Raw genomic sequence first — 18855 nt, 5'->3', positions numbered from 1 at the left:
AATTAGACTTCAACTTGTTAGTTTCACTCTTGACTCGTTTAAGCATGGTAAACAAATTGTTGCTTCATTATTGGCTAGATTGAAGTTGAAAAAAAACTTGTAGCTTCATTCCAGACTCGTTTGAAGTTGAAAACAACTTGTAGCTTCATTTTCGGTTGTTTAAAATTAGAATCAACTTTTAGTTTCATTCTTGACTCGTTTGAGCCCCGGAAACAACTTGTTGCTTCATTATTGGCTAGATTGAAGTTGGAAACAACTTGTAGCTTCATTCCAGACTCGTTTGAAGTTGAAAACAACTTGTAGCTTCATTTTCGGTTGTTTTTTAAAATTAGAATCAACTTGTAGTTTCACTCTTGACTCGTTTGAGCCCGGAAACAACTTGTTGTTTGCTTCATTATTGGCTAGATTGAAGTTGGAAACAACTTGTAGCTTCATTCCAGACTCGTTTGAAGTTGAAAACAACTTGTAGCTTCATTTCGGTTGTTTAAAATTAGAATCAACTTGTAGTTTCATTCTTGACTCGTTTGAGCCCGGAAACAACTTGTTGCTTCATTATTGGCTAGATTGAAGTTGGAAACAACTTGTAGCTTCATTCCAGACTCGTTTTGAAGTTGAAAACAACTTGTAGCTTCATTTTCGGTTGTTTAAAATTAGAATAACTTGTAGTTTCATTCTTGACTCGTTTGAGCCGGGAAAAACTTGTTGCTTCATTATTGGCTAGTTGTTGAAGTTGGAAACAACTTGTAGCTTCATTCCAGACTCGTTTGAAGTTGAAAACAACTTGTAGCTTCATTTTCGGTTGTTTAAAATTAGAATCAACTTGTAGTTTCATTCTTGACTCGTTTGAGAGCGGGGAACAAACTTGTTGCTCATTATTGGCTAGATTGAAGTTGGAAACAACTTGTAGCTTCATTCCAGACTCGTTTGAGTTGAAAACAACTTGTAGCTTCATTTTCGGTTGTTTAAAATTAGAATCAACTTGTAGTTTCATTCTTGACTCGTTTGAGCCCGGAAACAAACAACTTGTGCTTCATTATTGGCTAGATTGAAGTTGGAAAAAACTTGTAGCTTCATTCCAGACTCGTTTGAAGTTGAAAAAACAACTTGTAGCTTCATTTTCGGTTGTTTAAAATTAGAATCAACTTGTAGTTTCATTCTTGACTCGTTTGAGCCCGGAAACAACTTGTTGCTTCATTATTGGCTAGTTTGAAGTTGGAAACAACTTGTAGCTTCATTCCAGACTCGTTTGAAGTTGAAAACAACTTGTAGCTTCATTTTGTTGTTTAAATTAGAATCAACTTGTAGTTTCATTCTTGACTCGTTTGAGCCCGGAAACAACTGTTGCTTCATTATTGGCTAGATTGAAGTTGGAAAAACAACTTGTAGCTTCATTCCAGACTCGTTTGAAGTTGAAAAAACTTGTAGCTTCATTTTCGGTTGTTTAAAATTAGAATCAACTTGTAGTTTCATTCTTGACTCGTTTGAGAGCCCGGAAACAACTTGTTGCTTCATTATTGGCTAGATTGAAGTTGGAAACAACTTGTAGCTTCATTCCAGACTCGTTTGAAGTTGAAAACAACTTGTAGCTTCATTTTCGGTTGTTTAAAATTAGAATGAACTTGTAGTTTCATTCTTGACTCGTTTGAGCCCGGAAACAACTTGTTGCTTCATTATTGGCTAGTTTGAAGTTGGAAACAACTTGTAGCTTCATTCCAGACTCGTTTGAAGTTGAAAACAACTTGTAGCTTCATTTCGGTTGTTTAAAATTAGAATGAACTTGTAGTTTCATTCTTGACTCGTTTAAGCATGTAAACAACTTGTGCTTCATTATTGGCTAGATTGAAGTTGGAAACAACTTGTAGCTTCATTCCAGACTCGTTTGAAGTTGAAAACAACTTGTAGCTTCATTTTCGGTTGTTTAAAATTAGAATCAACTTGTAGTTTCATTCTTGACTCGTTTGAGCCCGGAAACAACTTGTTGCTTTCATTATTGGCTAGATTGAAGTTGGAAACAACTTGTAGCTTCATTCCAGACTCGTTTGAAGTTGAAAACAACTTGTAGCTTCATTTTCGGTTGTTTAAAATTAGAATCAACTTGTAGTTTCATTCTTGACTCGTTTGAGCCCGGAAACAAACTTGTTGCTTTCATTATTGGCTAGATTGAAGTTGAAAACAACTTGTAGCTTCATTCCAGACTCGTTTGAAGTTGAAACAACTTGTAGCTTCATTTTCGGTTGTTTAAAATTAGAATGAACTTGTTGTTTCATTCTTGACTCGTTTGAGCCCGGAAACGACTTGCTGCTTCATTATTGGCTAGTTTGAAGTTGGAAACAACTTGTAGCTTCATTCCAGACTCGTTTGAAGTTGAAAACAACTTGTAGCTTCATTTTCGGTTGTTTAAAATTAGAATCAACTTTTAGTTTCATTCTTGACTCGTTTGAGCCCGGAAACAACTTGTTGCTTCATTATTGGCTAGATTGAAGTTGAAAACAACTTGTAGCTTCATTCCAGACTCGTTTGAAGTTGAAAACAACTTGTAGCTTCATTTTCGGTTGTTTAAAATTAGAATCAACTTGTAGTTTCATTCTTGACTCGTTTGAGCCCGGAAACAACTTGTTGCTTCATTATTGGCTAGATTGAAGTTGGAAACAACTTGTAGCTTCATTCCAGACTCGTTTGAGGTTGAAAACAACTTGTAGCTTCATTTTCGGTGTTTAAAATTAGAATGAACTTGTAGTTTCATTCTTGACTCGTTTGAGCCCGGAAACAACTTGTTGCTTCATTATTGGCTAGATTGAAGTTGGAAACAACTTGTAGCTTCATTCCAGACTCGTTTGAAGTTGAAAACAACTTGTAGCTTCATTTTCGGTTGTTTAAAATTAGAATCAACTTGTAGTTTCATTCTTGACTCGTTTGAGCCCGGAAACAACTTGTTGCTTTATTATTGGCTAGATTGAAGTTGGAAACAACTTGTAGCTTCATTCCAGACTCGTTTGAAGTTGAAAACAACTTGTAGCTTCATTTTCGGTTGTTTAAAATTAGAATCAACTTGTAGTTTCATTCTTGACTCGTTTGAGCCCGGAAAAAACTTGTTGCTTTATTATTGCTAGATTGAAGTTGGAAACAACTTGTAGCTTCATTCCAGACTCGTTTGAAGTTGAAAACAACTTGTAGCTTCATTTTCGGTTGTTTAAAATTAGAATCAACTTGTAGTTTCATTCTTGACTCGTTGAGCCCGGAAACAACTTGTTGCTTCATTATTGGCTAGATTGAAGTTGGAAACAACTTGTAGCTTCATTCCAGACTCGTTTGAAGTTGAAAACAACTTGTAGCTTCATTTTCGGTTGTTTAAAATTAGAATCAACTTGTAGTTTCATTCTTGACTCGTTTGAGCCCGGAAAAACTTGTTGCTTTATTATTGGCTAGATTGAAGTTGGAAACAACTTGTAGCTTCATTCCAGACTCGTTTGAAGTTGAAAACAACTTGTAGCTTCATTTTCGGTTGTTTAAAATTAGAATGAACTTGTAGTTTCATTCTTGACTCGTTTGAGCCCGGAAACAACGACTTGCTGCTTCATTATTGGCTAGTTTGAAGTTGGAAACAACTTGTAGCTTCATTCCAGACTCGTTTGAAGTTGAAAACAACTTGTAGCTTCATTTTCGGTTGTTTAAAATTAGAATCAACTTGTAGTTTCATTCTTGACTCGTTTGAGCCCGGAAACAACTTGTGGCTTTATTATTGGCTAGATTGAAGTTGGAAACAACTTGTAGCTTCATTCCAGACTCGTTTGAAGTTGAAAACAACTTGTAGCTTCATTTTCGGTTGTTTAAAATTAGAATCAACTTGTAGTTTCATTCTTGACTCGTTTGAGCCCGGAAACGACTTGTTGCTTCATTATTGGCTAGATTGAAGTTGGAAACAACTTGTAGCTTCATTCCAGACTCGTTTGAAGTTGAAAACAACTTGTAGCTTCATTTTCGGTTGTTTAAAATTAGAATCAACTTGTAGTTTCATTCTTGACTCGTTTGAGCCCGGAAAAACTTGTTGCTTTCATTATTGGCTAGATTGAAGTTGGAAACAACTTGTAGCTTCATTCCAGACTCGTTTGAGTTGAAAACAACTTGTAGCTTCATTTTCGGTTGTTTAAAATTAGAATCAACTTGTAGTTTCATTCTTGACTCGTTTGAGCCCAGGAAACAACTTGTTGCTTTATTATTGGCTAGATTGAAGTTGGAAACAACTTGTAGCTTCATTCCAGACTCGTTTGAAGTTGAAAACAACTTGTAGCTTCATTTTCGGTTGTTTAAAATTAGAATCAACTTGTAGTTTCATTCTTGACTCGTTTGAGCCCGGAAAAACTTGTTGCTTTATTATTGGCTAGATTGAAGTTGGAAACAACTTGTAGCTTCATTCCAGACTCGTTTGAAGTTGAAAACAACTTGTAGCTTCATTTTCGGTTGTTTAAAATTAGAATGAACTTGTAGTTTCATTCTTGACTCGTTTGAGCCCGGAAAAACTTGTTGCTTCATTATTGGCTAGATTGAAGTTGGAAACAACTTGTAGCTTCATTCCAGACTCGTTGAAGTTGAAAAACAACTTGTAGCTTCATTTTCGGTTGTTTAAAATTAGAATCAAAGTAGTTTCATTCTTGACTCGTTTGAGCCCGGAAACAACTTGTGCTTCATTATTGGCTAGATTGAAGTTGGAACAACTTGTAGCTTCATTCCAGACTCGTTTGAAGTTGAAAACAACTTGTAGCTTCATTTTCGGTTGTTTAAAATTAGAATCAACTTGTAGTTTCATTCTTGACTCGTTTGAGCCCGGAAACGACTTGCTGCTTCATTATTGGCTGTTTGAAGTTGAAAACAACTTGTAGCTTCATTTTCGGTTGTTTAAAATTAGAATCAACTTGTAGTTTCATTCTTGACTCGTTTGAGCCCGGAAACAACTTGTTGCTTTATTATTGGCTAGATTGAAGTTGGAAACAACTTGTAGCTTCATTCCAGACTCGTTTGAAGTTGAAAACAACTTGTAGCTTCATTTTCGGTTGTTTAAAATTAGAATCAACTTGTAGTTTCATTCTTGACTCGTTTGAGCCCGGAAACAACTTGTTGCTTTATTATTGGCTAGATTGAAGTTGGAAACAACTTGTAGCTTCATTCCAGACTCGTTTGAAGTTGAAAACAACTTGTAGCTTCATTTTCGGTTGTTTAAAATTAGAATCAACTTGTAGTTTCATTCTTGACTCGTTTGAGCCCGGAAACAACTTGTTGCTTCATTATTGGCTAGATTGAAGTTGGAAACAACTTGTAGCTTCATTCCAGACTCGTTTGAAGTTGAAAACAACTTGTAGCTTCATTTTCGGTTGTTTAAAATTAGAATCAACTTGTAGTTTCATTCTTGACTCGTTTGAGCCCGGAAACGACTTGCTGCTTCATTATTGGCTAGTTTGAAGTTGGAAACAACTTGTAGCTTCATTCCAGACTCGTTTGAAGTTGAAAACAACTTGTAGCTTCATTTTCGGTTGTTTAAAATTAGAATGAACTCGTAGTTTCATTCTTGACTCGTTTAAGCCCGTAAACAACTTGTTGCTTCATTATTGGCTAGATTGAAGTTGGAAACAACTTGTAGCTTCATTCCAGACTCGTTTGAAGTTGAAAACAACTTGTAGCTTCATTTTCGGTTGTTTAAAATTAGAATCAACTTGTAGTTTCATTCTTGACTCGTTTGAGCCCGGAAACAACTTGTGCTTATTATTGGCTAGATTGAAGTTGGAAACAACTTGTAGCTTCATTCCAGACTCGTTTGAGGTTGAAAACAACTTGTAGCTTCATTTTCGGTTGTTTAAAATTAGAATGAACTTGTAGTTTCATTCTTGACTCGTTTGAGCCCGGAAACACGACTTGCTGCTTCATTATTGGCTAGTTTGAAGTTGGAAACAACTTGTAGCTTCATTTTCGGTTGTTTAAAATTAGAATCAACTTGTAGTTTCATTCTTGACTCGTTTGACCCCGGAAACGACTTGCGCTTCTTATTGCTTGGCTAGTTTGAAGTTGGAAACAACTTGTAGCTTCATTCCAGACTCGTTTGAAGTTGAAAACAACTTGTAGCTTCATTTTCGGTTGTTTAAAATTAGAATCAACTTTTAGTTTCATTCTTGACTCGTTTAAGCATGTAAACAACTTGTTGCTTCATTATTGGCTAGATTGAAGTTGAAAACAACTTGTAGCTTCATTCCAGACTCGTTTGAAGTTGAAAACAACTTGTAGCTTCATTTTCGGTTGTTTAAAATTAGAATCAACTTGTAGTTTCATTCTTGACTCGTTTGAGCCCGGAAACAACTTGTGGCTTTATTATTGGCTAGATTGAAGTTGGAAACAACTTGTAGCTTCATTCCAGACTCGTTTGAGTTGAAAACAACTTGTAGCTTCATTTTCGGTTGTTTAAAATTAGAATGAACTTGTAGTTTCATTCTTGACTCGTTTGAGCCCGGAAACAACTTGCTGCTTCATTATTGGCTAGATTGAAGTTGGAAACAACTTGTAGCTTCATTCCAGACTCGTTTGAAGTTGAAAACAACTTGTAGCTTCATTTTCGGTTGTTTAAAATTAGAATCAACTTGTAGTTTCATTCTTGACTCGTTTGAGCCCGGGAAACGCCACTTGCTGCTTCATTATTGGCTTGTTTGAAGTTGAAAACAACTTGTAGCTTCATTTTCGGTTGTTTAAATTAGAATCAACTTGTAGTTTCATTCTTGACTCGTTTGAGCCCGGAAACAACTTGTTGCTTATTATTGGCTAGATTGAAGTTGGAAACAACTTGTAGCTTCATTCCAGACTCGTTTGAAGTTGAAAACAACTTGTAGCTTCATTTTCGGTTGTTTAAAATTAGAATCAACTTGTAGTTTCATTCTTGACTCGTTTGAGCCCGGAAAAAACTTGTTGCTTTATTATTGGCTAGATTGAAGTTGGAAACAACTTGTAGCTTCATTCCAGACTCGTTTGAAGTTGAAAACAACTTGTAGCTTCATTTTCGGTTGTTTAAAATTAGAATGAACTTGTAGTTTCATTCTGACTCGTTTGAGCCCGGAAACAACTTGTTGCTTCATTATTGGCTAGATTGAAGTTGGAAACAACTTGTAGCTTCATTCCAGACTCGTTTGAAGTTGAAAACAACTTGTAGCTTCATTTTCGGTTGTTTAAAATTAGAATCAACTTGTAGTTTCATTCTTGACTCGTTTGAGCCCGGAAAACAACTTGGCTGCTTCATTATTGGCTTGTTTGAAGTTGAAAACAACTTGTAGCTTCATTTTCGGTTGTTTAAAATTAGAATCAACTTGTAGTTTCATTCTTGACTCGTTTGAGCCCGGAAACAACTTGTTGCTTCATTATTGGCTAGATTGAAGTTGGAAACAACTTGTAGCTTCATTCCAGACTCGTTTGAAGTTGAAAACAACTTGTAGCTTCATTTTCGGTTGTTTAAAATTAGAATCAACTTGTAGTTTCATTCTTGACTCGTTTGAGCCCGGAAAAACTTGTGCTTCATTATTGGCTAGATTGAAGTTGGAAACAACTTGTAGCTTCATTCCAGACTCGTTTGAAGTTGAAAACAACTTGTAGCTTCATTTTCGGTTGTTTAAAATTAGAATGAACTTTAGTTTCATTCTTGACTCGTTTGAGCCCGGAAACAACTTGTTGCTTCATTATTGGCTAGATTGAAGTTGGAAACAACTTGTAGCTTCATTCCAGACTCGTTTGAAGTTGAAAACAACTTGTAGCTTCATTTTCGGTTGTTTAAAATTAGAATCAACTTGTAGTTTCATTCTTGACTCGTTTGAGCCCGGAAACAACTTGTGGCCTTATTATTGGCTAGATTGAAGTTGGAAACAACTTGTAGCTTCATTCCAGACTCGTTTGAGGTTGAAAACAACTTGTAGCTTCATTTTCGGTTGTTTAAAATTAGAATGAACTCGTAGTTTCATTCTTGACTCGTTTGAGCCCGGAAACGACTTCCTTGCTGCTTCATTATTGGCTAGTTTGAAGTTGAAAACAACTTGTAGCTTCATTTTCGGTTGTTTAAAATTAGAATCAACTTGTAGTTTCATTCTTGACTCGTTTGACCCCGGAAACGACTTGTTGCTTCATTATTGGCTTGTTTGAAGTTGGAAACAACTTGTAGCTTCATTCCAGACTCGTTTTAGTTGTGAAAACAACTTGTAGCTTCATTTTCGGTTGTTTAAAATTAGAATCAACTTTTAGTTTCATTCTTGACTCGTTTGAGCCGGAAACAACTTGTTGCTTCATTATTGGCTAGATTGAAGTTGGAAACAACTTGTAGCTTCATTCCAGACTCGTTTGAAGTTGAAAACAACTTGTAGCTTCATTTTCGGTTGTTTAAAATTAGAATCAACTTGTAGTTTCATTCTTGACTCGTTTGAGCCCGGAAACAAACACTTGTGGCTTATTATTGGCTAGATTGAAGTTGGAAACAACTTGTAGCTTCATTCCAGACTCGTTGAAGTTGAAAACAACTTGTAGCTTCATTTTCGGTTGTTTAAAATTAGAATGAACTTGTAGTTTCATTCTTGACTCGTTTGAGCCCGGAAACGACTTGCTGCTTCATTATTGGCTAGTTTGAAGTTGGAAACAACTTGTAGCTTCATTCCAGACTCGTTTGAAGTTGAAAACAACTTGTAGCTTCATTTTCGGTTGTTTAAAATTAGAATGAACTTGTAGTTTCATTCTTGACTCGTTTGAGCCGGAAACAACTTGTTGCTTCATTATTGGCTAGATTGAAGTTGGAAACAACTTGTAGCTTCATTCCAGACTCGTTTGAAGTTGAAAACAACTTGTAGCTTCATTTTCGGTTGTTTAAAATTAGAATCAACTTGTAGTTTCATTCTTGACTCGTTTGAGCCCGGAAACAACTTGTTGCCTTATTATTGGCTAGATTGAAGTTGGAAACAACTTGTAGCTTCATTCCAGACTCGTTTGAAGTTGAAAACAACTTGTAGCTTCATTTTCGGTTGTTTAAAATTAGAATGAACTTGTAGTTTCATTCTTGACTCGTTTGAGCCCGGAAACGACTTGCTGCTTCATTATTGGCTAGTTGAAGTTGGAAAACAACTTGTAGCTTCATTTTCGGTTGTTTAAAATAGAATCAACTTGTAGTTTCATTCTTGACTCGTTTGACCCCGGAAACGACTTGCTGCTTCATTATTGCTTGTTTGAAGTTGGAAACAACTTGTAGCTTCATTCCAGACTCGTTTAAGTTGAAAACAACTTGTAGCTTCATTTTCGGTTGTTTAAAATTAGAATCAACTTGTAGTTTCATTCTTGACTCGTTTGAGCCGGAAACAACTTGTTGCTTCATTATTGGCTAGATTGAAGTTGGAAACAACTTGTAGCTTCATTCCAGACTCGTTTGAAGTTGAAAACAACTTGTAGCTTCATTTTCGGTTGTTTAAAATTAGAATCAACTTGTAGTTTCATTCTTGACTCGTTTGAGCCCGGAAACAACTTGGGCCTTATTATTGGCTAGATTGAAGTTGGAAACAACTTGTAGCTTCATTCCAGACTCGTTTGAGGTTGAAAACAACTTGTAGCTTCATTTTCGGTTGTTTAAAATTAGAATGAACTTGTAGTTTCATTCTTGACTCGTTTGAGCCCGGAAACGACTTGCTGCTTCATTATTGGCTAGTTTGAAGTTGGAAACAACTTGTAGCTTCATTCCAGACTCGTTTGAAGTTGAAAACAACTTGTAGCTTCATTTTCGGTTGTTTAAAATTAGAATCAACTTGTAGTTTCATTCTTGACTCGTTTGAGCCCGGAAACAACTTGTTGCTTCATTATTGGCTAGATTGAAGTTGGAAACAACTTGTAGCTTCATTCCAGACTCGTTTGAAGTTGAAAACAACTTGTAGCTTCATTTTCGGTTGTTTAAAATTAGAATCAACTTGTAGTTTCATTCTTGACTCGTTTGAGCCCGGAAACAACTTGTTGCTTCATTATTGGCTAGATTGAAGTTGGAAACAACTTGTAGCTTCATTCCAGACTCGTTTGAAGTTGAAAACAACTTGTAGCTTCATTTTCGGTTGTTTAAAATTAGAATCAACTTGTAGTTTCATTCTTGACTCGTTTGAGCCCGGAAACAACTTGTTGCTTTATTATTGGCTAGATTGAAGTTGGAAACAACTTGTAGCTTCATTCAGACTCGTTTGAAGTTGAAAACAACTTGTAGCTTCATTTTCGGTTGTTTAAAATTAGAATGAACTTGTAGTTTCATTCTTGACTCGTTTGAGCCCGGAAACGACTTGCTGCCTCATTATTGGCTAGTTTGAAGTTGGAAACAACTTGTAGCTTCATTCCAGACTCGTTTGAAGTTGAAAACAACTTGTAGCTTCATTTTCGGTTGTTTAAAATTAGAATGAACTCGTAGTTTCATTCTTGACTCGTTTAGCCCGTAAACAACTTGTTGCTTCATTATTGGCTAGATTGAAGTTGGAAACAACTTGTAGCTTCATTCCAGACTCGTTTGAAGTTGAAAACAACTTGTAGCTTCATTTTCGGTTGTTTAAAATTAGAATCAACTTGTAGTTTCATTCTTGACTCGTTTGAGCCCGGAAACAACTTGTTGCTTCATTATTGGCTAGATTGAAGTTGGAAACAACTTGTAGCTTCATTCCAGACTCGTTTGAAGTTGAAAACAACTTGTAGCTTCATTTTCGGTTGTTTAAATTAGAATCAACTTGTAGTTTCTTTTCTTGACTCGTTTGACCTAGTTTGGCCCGAAAAACAACTTGTGCTTCATTATTTGACTCGTTGAAGTTGAAAACAACTTGTAGCTTCATTTCGGTTGTTTAAAATTAGAATCAACTTGTAGTTTCATTCTTGACTCGTTTGAGCCCGGAAACGACTTGCGCTTCATTATTGGCTAGTTTGAAGTTGGAAACAACTTGTAGCTTCATTCCAGACTCGTTTGAAGTTGAAAACAACTTGTAGCTTCATTTTCGGTTGTTTAAAATTAGAATCAACTTGTAGTTTCATTCTTGACTCGTTTAAGCATGTAAACAACTTGTTGCTTCATTATTGGCTAGATTGAAGTTGGAAACAACTTGTAGCTTCATTCCAGACTCGTTTGAAGTTGAAAACAACTTGTAGCTTCATTTTCGTTTTTTTAAAATTAGAATCAACTTGTAGTTTCATTCTTGACTCGTTTGAGCCCGGAAACAACTTGTTGCTGCTTCATTATTGGCTAGTTGAAGTTGGAAACAACTTGTAGCTTCATTTTCGGTTGTTTAAAAATTCTTTTTGACCTTTATGAAGTTGAAAACAATTTTTTTTTCGTTTTAAAATTAGAATCAACTTGTAGTTTCATTCTTGACTCGTTTGAGCCCGGAAACGACTTGCTGCTTCATTATTGGCTAGTTTGAAGTTGGAAACAACTTGTAGCTTCATTCCAGACTCGTTTGAAGTTGAAAACAACTTGTAGCTTCATTTTCGGTTGTTTAAAATTAGAATCAACTTGTAGTTTCATTCTTGACTCGTTTGAGCCGGAAACAACTTGTTGCTTCATTATTGGCTAGATTGAAGTTGAAAACAACTTGTAGCTTCATTCCAGACTCGTTTGAAGTTGAAAACAACTTGTAGCTTCATTTTCGGTTTTTAAAATTAGAATCAACTTGTAGTTTCATTCTTGACTCGTTTGAGCCCGGAAACAACTTGTGCTTTATTATTGGCTAGATTGAAGTTGGAAACAACTTGTAGCTTCATTCAGACTCGTTTGAGGTTGAAAACAACTTGTAGCTTCATTTTCGGTTGTTTAAAATTAGAATGAACTTGTAGTTTCATTCTTGACTCGTTTGAGCCCGGAAACGACTTCTTGCTTCATTTGGCTAGTTTGAAGTTGGAAACAACTTGTAGCTTCATTCCAGACTCATTTGAAGTTGAAAACAACTTGTAGCTTCATTTTCGGTTGTTTAAAATTAGAATCAACTTGTAGTTTCATTCTTGACTCGTTTGAGCCCGGAAACAACTTGTTGCTTCATTATTGGCTTGTTTGAAGTTGAACCCAACTTGTTAGCTTCATTTTCGGTTGTTTAAAATTAGAATCAACTTGTAGTTTCATTCTTGACTCGTTTGAGCCCGGAAACAACTTGTTGCTTCATTATTGGCTAGATTGAAGTTGGAAACAACTTGTAGCTTCATTCCAGACTCATTTGAAGTTGAAAACAACTTGTAGCTTCATTTTCGGTTGTTTAAAATTAGAATCAACTTGTAGTTTCATTCTTGACTCGTTTGAGCCCGGAAACAACTTGTTGCTTTATTATTGGCTAGATTGAAGTTGGAAACAACTTGTAGCTTCATTCCAGACTCGTTTGAAGTTGAAAACAACTTGTAGCTTCATTTTCGGTTGTTTAAAATTAGAATGAACTTGTAGTTTCATTCTTGACTCGTTTGAGCCCGGAAACAACTTGTTGCTTCATTATTGGCTAGATTGAAGTTGGAAACAACTTGTAGCTTCATCCAGACTCGTTTGAAGTTGAAAACAACTTGTAGCTTCATTTTCGGTTGTTTAAAATTAGAATCAACTTGTAGTTTCATTCTTGACTCGTTTGAGCCCGGAAAAACTTGCTGCTTCATTATTGGCTAGTTTGAAGTTGAAACCAACTTGTAGCTTCATTTTCGGTTCTTGTTTAAAATTAGAATGAACTTGTAGTTTCATTCTTGACTCGTTGGAGCCCGGAAACAACTTGTTGCTTCATTATTGGCTAGATTGAAGTTGGAAACAACTTGTAGCTTCATTCCAGACTCGTTTGAAGTTGAAAACAACTTGTAGCTTCATTTTCGGTTGTTTAAAATTAGAATCAACTTGTAGTTTCATTCTTGACTCGTTTGAGCCCGGAAACAACTTGTTGATTTATTATTGGCTAGATTGAAGTTGGAAACAACTTGTAGCTTCATTCAGACTCGTTTGAAGTTGAAAACAACTTGTAGCTTCATTTTCGGTTGTTTAAAATTAGAATGAACTCGTAGTTTCATTCTTGACTCGTTTGAGCCCGGAAACGACTTGCTGCTTCATTATTGGCTAGTTTGAAGTTGGAAACAACTTGTAGCTTCATTCCAGACTCGTTTGAAGTTGAAAACAACTTGTAGCTTCATTTTCGGTTGTTTAAAATTAGAATGAACTTGTAGTTTCATTCTTGACTCGTTTAGCCCGTAAACAACTTGTTGCTTCATTATTGGCTAGATTGAAGTTGGAAACAACTTGTAGCTTCATTCCAGACTCGTTTAAAGTTGAAAACAACTTGTAGCTTCATTTTCGGTTGTTTAAAATTAGAATCAACTTGTAGTTTCATTCTTGACTCGTTTGAGCCCGGAAACAACTTGTGGCTTATTATTGGCTAGATTGAAGTTGGAAACAACTTGTAGCTTCATTCCAGACTCGTTTGAAGTTGAAAACAACTTGTAGCTTCATTTTCGGTTGTTTAAAATTAGAATGAACTTGTAGTTTCATTCTTGACTCGTTTGAGCCCGGAAACGACTTGCTGCTTCATTATTGGCTAGTTTGAAGTTGGAAACAACTTGTAGCTTCATTTTCGGTTGTTTAAAATTAGAATCAACTTGTAGTTTCATTCTTGACTCGTTTGACCCGGAAACGACTTGCGGCTTCATTATTGGCTAGTTTGAAGTTGGAAACAACTTGTAGCTTCATTCCAGACTCGTTTAAGTTGAAAACAACTTGTAGCTTCATTTTCGGTTGTTTAAAATTAGAATCAACTTTAGTTTCATTCTTGACTCGTTTAAGCCCGGAAACAACTTGTTGCTTCATTATTGGCTAGATTGAAGTTGGAAACAACTTGTAGCTTCATTCCAGACTCGTTTGAAGTTGAAAACAACTTGTAGCTTCATTTTCGGTTGTTTAAAATTAGAATCAACTTGTAGTTTCATTCTTGACTCGTTTGAGCCCGGAAACAACTTGTGGCTTTATTATTGGCTAGATTGAAGTTGGAAACAACTTGTAGCTTCATTCAGACTCGTTTGAGGTTGAAAACAACTTGTAGCTTCATTTTCGGTTGTTTAAAATTAGAATGAACTTGTAGTTTCATTCTTGACTCGTTTGAGCCCGGAAACGACTTGCTGCTTCATTATTGGCTAGTTTGAAGTTGGAAACAACTTGTAGCTTCATTCCAGACTCGTTTGAAGTTGAAAACAACTTGTAGCTTCATTTTCGGTTGTTTAAAATTAGAATCAACTTGTAGTTTCATTCTTGACTCGTTTGAGCCCGGAAACAACTTGCTGCTTCATTATTGGCTTATTTGAAGTTGAAAACAACTTGTAGCTTCATTTTCGGTTGTTTAAAATTAGAATCAACTTGTAGTTTCATTCTTGACTCGTTTGAGCCCGGAAACAACTTGTTGCTTCATTATTGGCTAGATTGAAGTTGGAAACAACTTGTAGCTTCATTCCAGACTCGTTTGAAGTTGAAAACAACTTGTAGCTTCATTTTCGGTTGTTTAAAATTAGAATCAACTTGTAGTTTCATTCTTGACTCGTTTGAGCCCGGAAACAACTTGTGCTTCATTATTGGCTAGTTTGAAGTTGGAAACAACTTGTAGCTTCATTCCAGACTCGTTTGAAGTTGAAAACAACTTGTAGCTTCATTTTCGGTTGTTTAAAATTAGAATGAACTTGTAGTTTCATTCTTGACTCGTTTGAGCCCGGAAACAACTTGTTGCTTCATTATTGGCTAGATTGAAGTTGGAAACAACTTGTAGCTTCATTCCAGACTCGTTTGAAGTTGAAAACAACTTGTAGCTTCATTTTCGGTTGTTTAAAATTAGAATCAACTTGTAGTTTCATTCTTGACTCGTTTGAGCCCGGAAACGACTTGCTGCTTCATTATTGGCTTGTTTGAAGTTGAAACAACTTGTAGCTTCATTTTCGGTTGTTTAAAATTAGAATGAACTTGTAGTTTCATTCTTGACTCGTTTGAGCCCGGAAACAACTTGTTGCTTCATTATTGGCTAGATTGAAGTTGGAAACAACTTGTAGCTTCATTCCAGACTCGTTTGAAGTTGAAAACAACTTGTAGCTTCATTTTCGGTTGTTTAAAATTAGAATCAACTTGTAGTTTCATTCTTGACTCGTTTGAGCCCGGAAACAACTTGTTGCTTATTATTGGCTAGATTGAAGTTGGAAACAACTTGTAGCTTCATTTCAGACTCGTTTGAAGTTGAAAACAACTTGTAGCTTCATTTTCGGTTGTTTAAAATTAGAATGAACTTGTAGTTTCATTCTTGACTCGTTTGAGCCCGGAAACGACTTGCTGCTTCATTATTGGCTAGTTTGAAGTTGGAAACAACTTGTAGCTTCATTCCAGACTCGTTTGAAGTTGAAAACAACTTGTAGCTTCATTTTCGGTTGTTTAAAATTAGAATGAACTTGTAGTTTCATTCTTGACTCGTTTAAGCCCGGAAACAACTTGTTGCTTCATTATTGGCTAGATTGAAGTTGGAAACAACTTGTAGCTTCATTCCAGACTCGTTTGAAGTTGAAAACAACTTGTAGCTTCATTTTCGGTTGTTTAAAATTAGAATCAACTTGTAGTTTCATTCTTGACTCGTTTGAGCCCGGAAACAACTTGTGGCCTTATTATTGGCTAGATTGAAGTTGGAAACAACTTGTAGCTTCATTCCAGACTCGTTTGAGTTGAAAACAACTTGTAGCTTCATTTTCGGTTGTTTAAAATTAGAATGAACTTGTAGTTTCATTCTTGACTCGTTTGAGCCCGGAAACGAAGTTGCTGCTTCATTAGACTCGTTTGAAGTTGGAAAACAACTTGTAGCTTCATTTTCGGTTGTTTAAAATTAGAATCAACTTGTAGTTTCATTCTTGACTCGTTTGAGCCCGGAAACGACTTGCGCTTCATTATTGGCTAGTTTGAAGTTGGAAACAACTTGTAGCTTCATTCCAGACTCGTTTGAAGTTGAAAACAACTTGTAGCTTCATTTTCGGTTGTTTAAAATTAGAATCAACTTGTAGTTTCATTCTTGACTCGTTTAAGCCCGGAAACAACTTGTTGCTTCATTATTGGCTAGATTGAAGTTGGAAACAACTTGTAGCTTCATTCCAGACTCGTTTGAAGTTGAAAACAACTTGTAGCTTCATTTTCGGTTGTTTAAAATTAGAATCAACTTGTAGTTTCATTCTTGACTCGTTTGAGCCCGGAAACAACTTGTGCTTATTATTGGCTAGATTGAAGTTGGAAACAACTTGTAGCTTCATTCCAGACTCGTTTGAGGTTGAAAACAACTTGTAGCTTCATTTTCGGTTGTTTAAAATTAGAATGAACTTGTAGTTTCATTCTTGACTCGTTTGAGCCCGGAAACGACTTGCTGCTTCATTATTGGCTAGTTTGAAGTTGGAAACAACTTGTAGCTTCATTCCAGACTCGTTTGAAGTTGAAAACAACTTGTAGCTTCATTTTCGGTTGTTTAAAATTAGAATCAACTTGTAGTTTCATTCTTGACTCGTTTGAGCCCGGAAAACACTTGTTGCTTTTTATTGGCTAGATTGAAGTTGGAAACAACTTGTAGCTTCATTCCAGACTCGTTTGAAGTTGAAAACAACTTGTAGCTTCATTTTCGGTTGTTTAAAATTAGAATGAACTTGTAGTTTCATTCTTGACTCGTTTGAGCCCGGAAACAACTTGTTGCTTCATTATTGGCTAGATTGAAGTTGGAAACAACTTGTAGCTTCATTCCAGACTCGTTTGAAGTTGAAAACAACTTGTAGCTTCATTTTCGGTTGTTTAAAATTAGAATCAACTTGTAGTTTCATTCTTGACTCGTTTGAGCCCGGAAACAACTTGTTGCTTTATTATTGGCTAGATTGAAGTTGGAAACAACTTGTAGCTTCATTCCAGACTCGTTTGAAGTTGAAAACAACTTGTAGCTTCATTTTCGGTTGTTTAAAATTAGAATGAACTTGTAGTTTCATTCTTGACTCGTTTGAGCCCGGAAACGACTTGCTGCCTCATTATTGGCTAGTTTGAAGTTGGAAACAACTTGTAGCTTCATTCCAGACTCGTTTGAAGTTGAAAACAACTTGTAGCTTCATTTTCGGTTGTTTAAAATTAGAATGAACTTGTAGTTTCATTCTTGACTCGTTTGAGCTCGGAAACAACTTGTTGCTTTATTATTGGCTAGATTGAAGTTGGAAACAACTTGTAGCTTCATTCCAGACTCGTTTGAAGTTGAAAACAACTTGTAGCTTCATTTTCGGTTGTTTAAAATTAGAATCAACTTGTAGTTTCATTCTTGACTCGTTTGAGCCCGGAAACAACTTGTGGCTTATTATTGGCTAGATTGAAGTTGGAAACAACTTGTAGCTTCATTCCAGACTCGTTTGAGTTGAAAACAACTTGTAGCTTCATTTTCGGTTGTTTAAAATTAGAATCAACTTGTAGTTTCATTCTTGACTCGTTTGAGACCGGAAACAACTTGTTGCTTCATTATTGGCTAGATTGAAGTTGAAAACAACTTGTAGCTTCATTTTCGGTTGCTTAAAATTAGAATCAACTTGTAGTTTCATTCTTGACTCGTTTGAGCCCGGAAACAACTTGTTGCTTTATTATTGGCTAGATTGAAGTTGGAAACAACTTGTAGCTTCATTCCAGACTCGTTTGAAGTTGAAAACAACTTGTAGCTTCATTTTCGGTTGTTTAAAATTAGAATCAACTTGTAGTTTCATTCTTGACTCGTTTGAGCCCGGAAAAACTTGTGGCTTATTATTGGCTAGATTGAAGTTGGAAACAACTTGTAGCTTCATTCCAGACTCGTTTGAAGTTGAAAACAACTTGTAGCTTCATTTTCGGTTGTTTAAAATTAGAATGAACTTGTAGTTTCATTCTTGACTCGTTTGAGCCCGGAAACAACTTGTTGCTTCATTATTGGCTAGATTGAAGTTGGAAACAACTTGTAGCTTCATTCCAGACTCGTTTGAAGTTGAAAACAACTTGTAGCTTCATTTTCGGTTGTTTAAAATTAGAATCAACTTGTAGTTTCATTCTTGACTCGTTTGAGCCCGGAAACAACTTGTTGCTTTATTATTGGCTAGATTGAAGTTGGAAACAACTTGTAGCTTCATTTCAGACTCGTTTGAAGTTGAAAACAACTTGTAGCTTCATTTTCGGTTGTTTAAAATTAGAATGAACTTGTAGTTTCATTCTTGACTCGTTTGAGCCCGGAAACGACTTGCTGCTTCATTATTGGCTAGTTTGAAGTTGGAAACAACTTGTAGCTTCATTCCAGACTCGTTTGAAGTTGAAAACAACTTGTAGCTTCATTTTCGGTTGTTTAAAATTAGAATGAACTTGTAGTTTCATTCTTGACTCGTTTGAGCCCGGAAACAACTTGTTGCTTCATTATTGGCTAGATTGAAGTTGGAAACAACTTGTAGCTTCATTCCAGACTCGTTTGAAGTTGAAAACAACTTGTAGCTTCATTTTCGGTTGTTTAAAATTAGAATCAACTTGTAGTTTCATTCTTTACTCGTTTGAGCCCGGAAAAACTTGTGGCCTTATTATTGGCTAGATTGAAGTTGGAAACAACTTGTAGCTTCATTCCAGACTCGTTTGAAGTTGAAAACAACTTGTAGCTTCATTTTCGGTTGTTTAAAATTAGAATGAACTCGTAGTTTCATTCTTGACTCGTTTGAGCCCGGAAACAACTTGCTGCTTCATTATTGGCTAGTTTGAAGTTGGAAACAACTTGTAGCTTCATTTTCGGTTGTTTAAAATTAGAATCAACTTGTAGTTTCATTCTTGACTCGTTTGACCCCGGAAACGACTTG

Source organism: Daucus carota, chromosome 3 (assembly GCF_001625215.2).
Source record: "Daucus carota subsp. sativus chromosome 3, DH1 v3.0, whole genome shotgun sequence".
In the NCBI taxonomy this organism is placed as follows: Eukaryota; Viridiplantae; Streptophyta; class Magnoliopsida; order Apiales; family Apiaceae; genus Daucus; species Daucus carota.
The sequence above is the reverse complement of the archived record's forward strand: the minus strand, read 5'-3'. Positions refer to the sequence as shown.